Below are 13,226 nucleotides of genomic sequence, written 5' to 3'. Positions count from 1 at the left end.
TTCCATACAAATTACGTGGTGCTAAAAATGGACTCTTGGTTCTGTATCCACTAAAATGGGCGGTACTAGGAGGTGGGTAGGGGGTGTAACCAAGGAACGGTGCTCATAGGTGGGTAAGGGGTGGAGACAACGGGTGACTCGGAAGGTAGAGAGTTCCTGTACCTATTATCTGAGAAGAAAGCCCTGGTTTTAACACTGACTGAGGCACTTACCTGTCAAAGGATGCCTGTCAGCGCTGCAATGTCAGTGCTGGCCTTCCTTCTGGTCTTACTTCTGGGTTTGCTTTGTTCAGTTGCTTGAATGGCCAGGTGGCATTGATGTCACTCCCACGCATGCTTACAAGAGTCACATCATCATGTCATAGAGCGGGTGCTGTAAATGTATTCGGGTGCCGTGCATGCGTGGCTCAGTGTATATCACCTATGACAGGCAGACAGAAGAGACTACAAGGGTTTCTTCTGTCGTAAAACCATGCCTGCCAGCTTTATTTAATTTAAAGTGGTTCTAAAGGCTGAAGATTTTTTACCTTCATTCATTCTATGCATGAATGTAAAAGCCTTCTGTGTGCAGCAGTGCCTCCAGCCACCTAAATACTTACCTGAGCCTCATTGCCATTGGTGTATTTAGATTTTGTGCTGCCCTAGGCAACACAAAAATCGATTGCCCCCACAGGCACCAACCAACACCCCCCCTTCCCCCTCCCATGGAGAGAGCCTGACATTGACCAACAACACGCCTGCCCCCCACCTGGGAGAGCCTTCCACTACCCTATTCCGACCCCCCCCCAGCGATAGAGAGAAAGACACTCCTCTTCATCTCCAGACATCCCCGGGAATGAGAGTCAGGCTCTACATACACCATCAAGCAGCCCTCAGCCTCTCTCGGATCCCACCTGGTTCCCATGGAGCACGTGTCCCCTCTTTCATCCCTTCTTCTGGGGGGAGGTGCTGCCCCCCTGAAAAATGCCACCCTCGGCAAGTGCCTTGTTTGCCTTGTGGTGAATACGCCCCTGCTCATCGCGATCCAGTAGTGTGAATGACAACCTTGGCTGTTTCGGGTCTCTGCCTCCTCATTGGCTGAGATGGCAAGTGGGAGCCAATGGCTCCCGCTGCTGTCAATCACATCCAGTCAGCCAATGAAGAGAGAGAGGGGACAGGGCCAATCCACAGCTCCGTGTGTGATTGGACACATGTTGCAACAGGTGACTCCATAGCAAGCTGCTTGCGGTTTGGGCACCCGACAGATAGGAGGAACCAAGAGAGCCAGCGAGAGACCCAAGAAGAGGAATATCCAGGTTGCTCTCTGCAAAACCAATGCACACAGCAGGTAAGTAAAGACATGTTTGTTAATTTGCAAAACAAAAAATTAACCTTTAGAATCACTTTAATGTTTAATACCTATTTCAATATGGCCATGTGCAAGAGCCCTAGAAGTGAATCTGCACTTACAGTTTTCTCTTTATCCCCTTACAAAGTCCCACAAATACCTACTGATCTTGCTGGTGAAGTCCAGCAGCTTCCTGTGATGGTGTGGCAACAATACTGCATTGCTCCAGAATTCAAAGTAGAGTTGTCACTGAGGCTGTGCCTGATTATACTACAGTGGGAAAGCAAAATGTAGCAGGGGGTGTCGCTGTCAGGATTGTCACTGCTGACGCACTAGTCTGTAGTTTGTCAGTCAGCACCTAGCGACACCTAGTCACTGATTTCTAGATTAAAAGCACTGCCTGGGCTGCTGAAACCCTCCCACTGTGAGCTGCAGTGCCTGACATGGAGAGCGTGTGAGACACAAATGAAGATGGGTTTGGCAAGACTCAATGAAGATGTTTGTTTAGTTGTGAGGCTTGTACATCACATAGTAACTACATTACATTTCCTGGCAAGCCTTGCACTGCCCCATTACAGTAAAATCTGCAGAACTCCAGTGCTTGGCCATGGCGATAAATAATGTTACAAGTACAAATATGCAAACACAATGCTCTGTTGGTCTACATTAGAGAGGGGTGGTGACACCTGTCAGCTACTGAGCTATGGTGTCACCATCAGCTAGAAGTGCTGGACCTTTTAACTAGGTGGGGAATTTTTACTAGGTAAAAAAAAAACATTCTAAACTCAGAGGAGCACCTACCAAGGGAGAAACTACTGACTACTATCATGCTAAGGCTTAGCTTTTGTATAAAAAAAGTTTGTTCAGCTTTACATTTTAGGTATGTCTGCTTGTAAATCCCAGGTCTGCAAAGCAGATGGCACTTTACCAGCATTTTATTTAGATGATCTACATAAACACAAAACTGGCTGGATTTGAAAGACGAGGGGTAATTGACAAACATAACACCAATATTTCTACCTGATAGAGCAGATCATAAAACTTAAGGCGGAATATTACCGGAGATGTGTGATGAAGTGGAGTGGTGCAATCAGTGCACAAATAAATCAATTTTGTCTTAATGATATTCAGTGAGAAATTTGAAGTTATGATAGACTGAGCAATAGCAATGCAGATCATGTTTCCGAAGGCAGGCATAATGATACTGTAGCGACAATGTCAGGAAAACGTTCCTTCGCTGTGGCAAATAAAATCAGTTATGAAACAGTAAAAATGTTGTCGCTAAACACAATAAATTTTAAAGGGCAATCCAGCTAATAGGACCTGAAGAAGCCGAAGGGAGGGAGCAGTATAGCAATAGGGGTAGAAAGATGTAGCAGCTGCTACTGTGGCTTAGTCTTTTAGCCCGACTTTGGCTCTTGATCAGGAATGTATGTTGGATCCCATATTAGGCTAAGTTTACATGAGAGGCTAAATTGCCGTGCCTCTGAAAAGCGCTTGACAGGTGGTGAGGAGGAGATACAATTGCCTGCTCACCTCCTGTTTTAATCTTGTAAATGCTGCAATAATGCGCTGCAACCTCGTTGCAGGGCTGGTGTGGCGCATCCCTATTCGAGTGAATGGGAGGTACTGCCCTCTTAACACAACAGGGGGATACATTTTGACGAGGGTGCAAAGCATGTGATCCCCCCCATCTGTTACCTTTCCAGCTTAAGGATGGAGTATTGGGGGAGCACTAAAAATATGACTCATCTACATGTTTTTAATGCCCCCCCCCCACACACAACTACAAGTCTATATGAGCCCTAACTGTGCCAACAGAAGTATCATCAGGTATGTTGGCCAACATCTTTGACTCAGTTCCCAGGACTCTGTCACCACTGCCCATGGCTCATACACAGGGCTTTTTTTGTCAGAGAAAAGGTGCAGAACCCACCCTGGCCAACTTCCTGGCCCCCTACCATACCCCAAACTTGCCCCCAGCCACTCTTTACTTAGAGAACAAAAGTACAGCTGCGACAAATAATGGTAATAATTGAAGGCTTAGAACTGCATATCTCACAAGGTGCATGATTCAGGAACAGGGGCGGACTGACAACTCATGGGGGCCCCGGGCAATAGGGGATCATGGGGCTCCTGTGTCCTCGCCCAAACTCAAAAAAGCCTATGAAAAAGGTACCAGGGGCATCTCATGGGGCCCCCTACTGACCCCCGGCCCTCAGGCAGTGCCCGAGTTTCCAAATGGTCAGTCCGCCCCTGTTCAGGAATGTGTAACGCATAAAGTACAAGACTCAGCAGTGGTGAGAAGTGTGTATCACACAGGGCACAGAGAAAACATCAGCAAAGGGACAGTATTTACATTCAATGTGAAGCATCCTTTGTTCTCAGGAAGAGGCAACATATAGCCCTGTGTACATAGTGCAGGGGTCACAGAGGCCATCATTATCTTTATTTCACTTCTGCACCCCCATCTAAAGCTCACCCTAATCCACAGTTCTCACCTCTGCCAACCCCATATTTCGCCTCTGCACCCCAGCTTCTTTCACAGCTCTCACCTCTGGACAACCTGCTCCCCCCTTCACAGCTCTCATTTTGCAAACCTGCCAGCCTCTCTCCATCCACAGCTGTCACTTTGTACAACGTGTCTTCTGCAGCTATCACCTCTGCCCAAATCTCCCCCCTTTCTCAGTTCTCCTCTCTGCCCAAATCTCCCCCCTTTCTCAGTTTTCCTCTCTGCACAGATCTCCCCCTTTCCCAGTTCTCCTCTCTGCACAAGCCCACCCCCCAGCTCTCCTCTCTGGTAAAATCTCCCCCCCCAGTTTCTCCTCTCTACACAAATCCCCCCCCACTTTTCAAGTTCTCATCTCTGCACCAATCCCCCCCCCCCCCGTTCTTCTCTCTGCGCACAAATCCTGCCCAGTTCCTCTCTCTGCACAAATCCCCCACTAGTTTTTCTCTCATACAAATCCCCCCCGATCTGCTCTCTGCACAAATCTCTCCCACTTATTTTCTCTGCACAAATCCCTCCCACCAGTTCTTTTCTCTACACAAATCCTCCCCAGCTCCTCTCTCAGCACAAATCCCCTCTAGTTTTTCTCTTGTACAATCCCCCCCGTTCTTCTCTCTGCACAAATCTCTCCCACTTCTTCTCTCTGCACAAATCCCCCACTAGTTTTTCTCTCATACAAATCCCCCCCGTTCTTCTCTCTGCATAAATCTCTCCCACTTCTGCTCTCTGCACAAATCTCTCCCACTTCTTCTCTCTGCACAAATCTCTCCCACTTCTCTCTGCACAAATCTCTCCCACTTCTCTCTGCACAAATCCCTCCCCCCGAGTTCTTCTCTCTGCACAAATCCTCCCCAGTTCCTCTCTCTGCACAAATCCCCCACTAGGTTTCCTCTTGCACAAATCCCCCCGTTCTTCTCTCTGCAAAAATCTCTCCCACTTCTTCTCTCTGGACAAATCCTCCCCCCAGTTCTCTCTGCATAAATCCCCACTTCCTTCCCAGTCTTCCCCTCTGCAGAAATCCCCCCCCCCACTCTCATCTCTGCTAAACCCCCCTTCCCCCAGTTGTGCTCTTTGCACAAATCCCACCCACATTTCCAGCTCCCTCACCTCTTCAGGAAAGCCGGCACCGCTTTGTATGGTATGTGTGGCCTTCTTTTTCTAATCTCAGCCCGGTACAGTGTTTTCAGAAAGCTCCGCCTATCAGAACTGTAGAACAAAGCCGAGCTTTTTGCTTGTACAAATATAAAATGCAGCACTGTGCGATATTGCTCTGGTATAGGTGACAGTAATATTGACATAAAACCAAACATGGAATATGGAATATATATCATAAATGGATAAAATGCAGTCCTGTAATGGTGCTCGCTATTCTCCAGTGCAAGTGATAGAAATGCGCACTAACCAGAAGCGTATTGGTAATACGCATGTATATAAATAATCCTGAAGAATCCCCTCTTTTTCTGGTCAGAAACTGGATAGGAGCTGGAAGATGTAGAGATGAGGCGCCCTCGTGTGGAAAAGATGAAGTCCCACAGGCCAGAGATATCCTTGCAGAGATGTGTGGAATGGATAATCCCTCTTCTCTGGAACTGGTGCAAGGGTCACTCTAAGGCTGCAAAAATGAGAAGCTCCTCACAGGAGACATAGGAAAGAACTCATAGTGTAGTATTTTAAATCTGCTTTATTATTCAAAAAAGCGTTGGTAAGTATCACAGTAGTGCCAGATACAAGTGAGTGACTGACCCTGAGGTAGAGCAGAGCTACCTCAGAAGAAGTGTGTGCGCACGAAACGCATCAGGTGGAGCCCAGGATGTCGTTGACATCACGCCGCCGGCGCCACGTGGCCATCTTTGATATTGTCCATTTATGATATATGTTCCATATTCCATGTTTGGTTTTATGTCAATATTACTGTCACCTATACCAGAGCAATATCGCACAGCGCTGCATTTTATATTTTTTATATCCATTTTGGGACTTTTTATGTGTTTTCCTTGAATGTTCATCTGCTGACACTTTGGAGTGCTCACTGTAGTCTTTCTATTTACATATTTCTGTTTTAACCATATTTCAGTTGAAGAGCTTTTTGCTTGGTTCCGTGCTACAATGTCTGAGTAGTGGTGTCAGCCAGGGACAGAAGCTGCCTCCTGAATCTGCACAGGCAGCTGAAGTTGCAGTGCTGGGACCCGAGGCACTTACCAGGGCTTGAGGTCAGGAGCTCAGGGTGCCCAATACTAGTACAAAGACACTGGTAGAGGAAATGAGCTGTATAGAAAACTTCCTCTACTGGCTTCTGAGTTAAATGACAGGTTGGAGAGGACAGAGGAAGTCCGTTACGGCAGGTTCCAGCTGAAAAAAGCCATGCTCATACCTATTACACCTTCCTTCTGGGCGTGCCCACTTTCAAGGTTGTCCTGCCCTGATCATGCCCATTTTTTGGGCAGTCCCCTCTATAGTTATGCAGGAACCTCTCACTCATGGCCACAAACCTTTCAGTTATACCTTTTTTTAAGTTATTGCGCATGTCCATTAACTCAAATAAGGGTAATGCTGTGATCTTGGCATGCAGCCAGGGATAGGCACATAGATGTGGGACTGTCCTGGATTTGCCGGGACAGTTCCACATCTATGCACCTATCCCTGGCTGCATATACGATCACAGAATTACCCTTATTTGAGTTAATGGACATACGCAGTAATTTAAAAAAAGTATGGAAGCGGCTATGATCAGAGTTAGAGATGAGCGAATCGAAGTATCCGAAGTGGAATTCGAGTCGAATATCGGAAAAATTTCGATTCGTGCCGAATCCGAAAAACAGCCTAATTCGGACGCGCGAATCGAAATTTTTCCGAAAATGGCGGCTGACATGTGCGGCGACGGAGCGGGGATGTCGGGGAAGGCGCGCAGACAAGGCGCGCTGCCCCATAATGCATTCCTCAACGACATGTGATCGCATCAGCCAATCAGCAGCCAGCCAGCCAGCACTGTGTAATGGTCGAGGTATATATAGCGGCCATTTTGGAAATCTTCATTTGCCTGCAGTCATTGAACAGAGGCAGACCGCTCTGTACTAGGGACAGGGACAGAGTTAGGGCCACAGAAACGAGAATTGGGGACAGAGAGAAGTTACTTAGGGACAGAGAACCATTACTCAGGGACACAGACTTGTTAATGAGGGCCACAGAATCGTTATTTAGGGACAAAGAAACGCTAGTTAGGGCCACAGAATTCATACTCAGGGACAGACAGAATTGTTACTCAGTGCCAGAGAATTGTTACTTAGGGCCACAGAAACGTTATTAGGGCCACAGAATTTTTACTCAGGGACAGACAGAATTGTTACTGAGTGCCAGAGAATTGTTACTCAGGGACAGACAGAATTGTTACTGAGTGCCAGAGAATTCTTACTCAGGGCCACAGAATTCATTCTCAGGGACAGACAGAATTGTTACTCAGGGACAGACAGAATTGTTACTGAGTGCCAGAGAATTGTTACTCAGGGACAGACAGAATTGTTACTGAGTGCCAGAGAATTGTTACTCAGGGACAGACAGAATTGTTACTGAGTGCCAGAGAATTGTTACTCAGGGACAGACAGAATTGTTACTGAGTGCCAGAGAATTGTTACTCAGGGACAGACAGAATTGTTACTGAGTGCCAGAGAATTGTTACTCAGGGACAGACAGAATTGTTACTGAGTGCCAGAGAATTGTTACTCAGGGACAGACAGAATTGTTACTGAGTGCCAGAGAATTGTTACTCAGGGACAGACAGAATTGTTACTGAGTGCCAGAGAATTGTTACTCGCACAGACACAAAATTGTTACTTGCACAGACACAGAATTGTTACTCGCGCAGACACAGAATTGTTACTCAGGGCCACAGAATTCATACTCAGGGACAGACAGAATTGTTACTGAGTGCCAGAGAATTGTTACTCAGGGACAGACAGAATTGTTACTGAGTGCCAGAGAATTGTTACTCAGGGACAGACAGAATTGTTACTGAGTGCCAGAGAATTGTTACTCGCACAGACACAAAATTGTTACTTGCACAGACACAGAATTGTTACTCGCACAGACACAGAATTGTTACTCAGGGCCACAGAATTCATACTCAGGGACAGACAGAATTGTTACTGAGTGCCAGAGAATTGTTACTCAGGGACAGACAGAATTGTTACTGAGTGCCAGAGAATTGTTACTCAGGGACAGACAGAATTGTTACTGAGTGCCAGAGAATTGTTACTCGCACAGACACAAAATTGTTACTTGCACAGACACAGAATTGTTACTCGCACAGACACAGAATTGTTACTCAGGGCCACAGAATTCATACTCAGGGATAGACAGAATTGTTACTGAGTGCCAGAGAATTGTTACTCAGGGACAGACAGAATTGTTACTGAGTGCCAGAGAATTGTTACTCAGGGACAGACAGAATTGTTACTGAGTGCCAGAGAATTGTTACTCAGGGACAGACAGAATTGTTACTGAGTGCCAGAGAATTGTTACTCAGGGACAGACAGAATTGTTACTGAGTGCCAGAGAATTGTTACTCAGGGACAGACAGAATTGTTACTGAGTGCCAGAGAATTGTTACTCAGGGACAGACAGAATTGTTACTGAGTGCCAGAGAATTGTTACTCGCACAGACACAAAATTGTTACTTGCACAGACACAGAATTGTTACTCGCGCAGACACAGAATTGTTACTCAGGGCCACAGAATTCATACTCAGGGACAGACAGAATTGTTACTGAGTGCCAGAGAATTGTTACTCAGGGACAGACAGAATTGTTACTGAGTGCCAGAGAATTGTTACTCAGGGACAGACAGAATTGTTACTGAGTGCCAGAGAATTGTTACTCGCACAGACACAAAATTGTTACTTGCACAGACACAGAATTGTTACTCGCGCAGACACAGAATTGTTACTCAGGGCCACAGAATTCATACTCAGGGACAGACAGAATTGTTACTGAGTGCCAGAGAATTGTTACTCAGGGACAGACAGAATTGTTACTGAGTGCCAGAGAATTGTTACTCAGGGACAGACAGAATTGTTACTGAGTGCCAGAGAATTGTTACTCAGGGACAGACAGAATTGTTACTGAGTGCCAGAGAATTGTTACTCGCACAGACACAAAATTGTTACTTGCACAGACACAGAATTGTTACTCGCACAGACACAGAATTGTTACTCAGGGCCACAGAATTCATACTCAGGGACAGACAGAATTGTTACTGAGCGCCAGAGAATTGTTACTCAGGGACAGACAGAATTGTTACTGAGTGCCAGAGAATTGTTACTCAGGGACAGACAGAATTGTTACTGAGTGCCAGAGAATTGTTACTCAGGGACAGACAGAATTGTTACTGAGTGCCAGAGAATTGTTACTCAGGGACAGACAGAATTGTTACTGAGTGCCAGAGAATTGTTACTCGCACAGACACAAAATTGTTACTTGCACAGACACAGAATTGTTACTCGCGCAGACACAGAATTGTTACTCAGGGCCACAGAATTCATACTCAGGGACAGACAGAATTGTTACTGAGTGCCAGAGAATTGTTACTCAGGGACAGACAGAATTGTTACTGAGTGCCAGAGAATTGTTACTCAGGGACAGACAGAATTGTTACTGAGTGCCAGATAATTGTTACTTAGGGCCACAGAAACGTTATTAGGGCCACAGAATTGTTACTCAGGGACAGACAGAATTGTTACTGAGTGCCAGAGAATTGTTACTTAGGGCCACAGAAACTTTAGTTAGGGCCACAGAATTGTTACTCAGGGACAGACACAGAATTGTTACTGAGGGCCACAGAACTGTTACTTAGGGCCACAGAATTGTTACTCGCACAGACACAGAATTGTTACTCAGGGACACAGAATTGTTACTCAGGGACACATAATCGTTGAATTAAATAGTATGTCAGACAACATGCAGAGGAGTGGCAGAGGAGGCAATGTTTTAGGAGCGAGCAGACGTGGCAGCAGAGGAAGGGGTCGAGGCAGCACTATTCGCAGCCAGAGGCCAGTGCTCCCGGTGTCATCCAGCGGTCGTGTCTCCACCGACAACCCTGCCGTTATCGATTGGTTGGCTCGGTCGTCTTCCTCTTTCCAGGTCACCTCTGACACCTACAGCCAACGGTCGGTGGGTACGTCAGACACAAACGTTAGTTGGCATGGCCCGGGACCTAGCCCACTGAAATCACGTGTCCTCTACCTGCCCCTGTCCTTTGGTGTTCCCTCACCAAGCGAAGTATCGCATGCTGTGGGCTCAGCCCCACTGTACAGTGAGGAAGAGCTAACAGAGGGCGGTCAGGAACGGGGGGAGACATCCGCCTTTTCAGCAGCTAGGCGAAGAAGTAGTGGCGAGGAGAGTGGCCCGGTAGCCGGTCTGGAGACAGGTCTGTCTCCTGACCCAGACGCAGCCGAGGGGGCTAGTAGTGAGGCGGAGACCCTACTTGATGATGAGGAGGTTGATCGCACTTGGCAGCCTCGTCGTCATCAGGCAATTTCTTCCGCATCATCAGGAGAAGAGGGTGGCAGCTTGGCAGTGAGCGAAACAGTCGGTGGGTTGCCCAGGAGACAGCAGCAGGGTCGCAGCAGTGTCAGTGGAAGCAGTGTCAGTGGAGCCAAACGGCCACGGAGTAGAGCACCAGCTCCACTGCAGCCTACCACCACGGCCAGTAGTGGTGCCGGTGTGCACGGAGGAAGCAGCAGTCAGCCAGTGAGGAGTATCGGGGGCAAAGTTTCCTACTCGGCGGTGTGGCAATATTTCGTCAAGCCGCCCGAGGAAGTAAACGTAGCCGTATGTCGACTATGTGGCCAGAAAGTCAAGCGTGGCCAGGGGGCCCATGTTGGGACTATTTGGGCCATGTTGGGACAATGGGAGACCTCCCATTGCTGCTGTCTCCATCGCCACACTCTGCCATGTGCCACTTTCAGGTCTCCTCACACACTGCTGGTGTGTTCAGTTTTTTGACATAGGGTGCTGGCAGATTACGGGCCTCCCATAGCTGCTGCCAGGCCCCTAATCTGCCATGGGCCCCTATATACCGCCTCCTCATGCTGCTGCCAGGTCCACAGTGTCTCATGCCATGTGCCACTTTCAGGTCTCCTCACACTGCTGGTGTGTTGAATTTTTTGACATAGGGTGCTGGCAGATTATGGGCCTCCTATAGCTGCTGCCAGGCCCCTAATCTGCCATAGGCCCCTATATACCGCCTCCTCATGCTGCTGCCAGGTCCAGAGTCTCTCATGGGTCCCTGTACGGCCTCCCATTGCTGCTGTCTCCATCGCCACACTCTGCCATGTGCCACTTTCAGGTCTCCTCACACACTGCTGGTGTGTTCAGTTTTTTGACATAGGGTGCTGGCAGATTACGGGCCTCCCATAGCTGCTGCCAGGCCCCTAATCTGCCATAGGCCCCTATATACCGCCTCCTCATGCTGCTGCCAGGTCCAGAGTCTCTCATGGGTCCCTGTACGGCCTCCCATTGCTGCTGTCTCCATCGCCACACTCTGCCATGTGCCACTTTCAGGTCTCCTCACACACTACTGGTGTGTTCAGTTTTTTGACATAGGGTGCTGGCAGATTACGGGCCCCTAATCTGCCATAGGCCCCTATATACCGCCTCCTCATGCTGCTGCCAGGTCCAGAGTCTGTCATGGGTCCCTGTACGGCCTCCCATTGCTGCTGTCTCCATCGCCACACTCTGCCATGTGCCACTTTCAGGTCTCCTCACACTGCTGGTGTGTTCAGTTTTTTGACATAGGGTGCTGGCAGATTACGGGCCTCACATAGCTGCTGCCAGGCCCCTAATCTGCCATAGGCCCCTATATACCGCCTCCTCATGCTGCTGCCAGTGCCAGAGTCTCTCATGGGTCCCTGTACGGCCTCCCATTGCTGCTGTCTCCATCGCCACACTCTGCCATGTGCCACTTTCAGGTCTCCTCACACACTGCTGGTGTGTTAAATTTTTTGACATAGGGTGCAGGCAGATTACGGGCCTCACATAGCTGCTGCCAGGCCCCTAATCTGCCATGGGCCCCTATATACCGCCTCCTCATGCTGCTGCCAAGTCTAGAGTCTCTCATGGGTCCCTGTAAGGCCTCCCATTGCTGCTGTCTCCATCGCCACACTCTGCTGCCATGTGCCACTTTCAGGTCTCTTCACACTGCTGGTGTGTTAAATTTTTTGACATAGGGTGCAGGCAGATTACGGGCCTCACATAGCTGCTGCCAGGCCCCTAATCTGCCATGGGCCCCTATATACCGCCTCCTCATGCTGCTGCCAAGTCTAGAGTCTCTCATGGGTCCCTGTACGGCCTCCCATTGCTGCTGTCTCCATCGCCACACTCTGCTGCCATGTGCCACTTTCAGGTCTCTTCACACTGCTGGTGTGTTAAATTTTTTGACATAGGGTGCAGGCAGATTACGGGCCTCACATAGCTGCTGCCAGGCCCCTAATCTGCCATGGGCCCCTATATACCGCCTCCTCATGCTGCTGCCAAGTCCAGAGTCTGTCATGGTCCCTGTACGGCCTCCCATTGCTGCTGTCTCCATCGCCACACTCTGCTGCCATGTGCCACTTTCAGGTCTCTTCACACTGCTGGTGTGTTTAATTTTTTGACATAGGGTGCAGGCAGATTACGGGCCTCACATAGCTGCTGCCAGGCCCCTAATCTGCCATGGGCCCCTATATACCGCCTCCTCATGCTGCTGCCAAGTCCAGAGTCTCTCATGGGTCCCTGTACGGCCTCCCATTGCTGCTGTCTCCATCGCCACACTCTGCCATGTGCCACTTTCAGGTCTCCTCACACTGCTGGTGTGTTGAATTTTTTGACATAGGGTGCTGGCAGATTACGGGCCTCCCATAGCTGCTGCCAGGCCCCTAATCTGCCATGGGCCCCTATATACCGCCTCCTCATGCTGCTGCCAAGTTCAGAGTCTGTCATGGGTCCCTGTACGGCCTCCCATTGCTGCTGTCTCCATCGCCACACTCTGCCATGTGCCACTTTCAGGTCTCCTCACACTGCTGGTGTGTTGAATTTTTTGACATAGGGTGCTGGCAGATTACGGGCCTCCTATAGCTGCTGCCAGGCCCCTAATCTGCCATGGGCCCCTATATACCGCCTCCTCATGCTGCTGCCAAGTCCAGAGTCTGTCATGGGTCCCTGTACGGCCTCCCATTGCTGCTGTCTCCATCGCCACACTCTGCCATGTGCCACTTTCATTTCTCCTCACACACTGCTGGTGTGTTGAATTTTTTGACATAGGGTGCTGGCAGATTACGGGCCTCCTATAGCTGCTGCCAGGCCCCTAATCTGCCATGGGCCCCTATATACCGCCTCCTCATGCTGCTGCCAAGTCCAGAGTC

This window comes from Staurois parvus, unplaced genomic scaffold, assembly GCF_062004578.1.
Source record: "Staurois parvus isolate SC_StPar_1 unplaced genomic scaffold, SC_StPar_1.0 ptg000030l, whole genome shotgun sequence".
Classification (NCBI taxonomy): Eukaryota; Metazoa; Chordata; class Amphibia; order Anura; family Ranidae; genus Staurois; species Staurois parvus.
The sequence above is the reverse complement of the archived record's forward strand: the minus strand, read 5'-3'. Positions refer to the sequence as shown.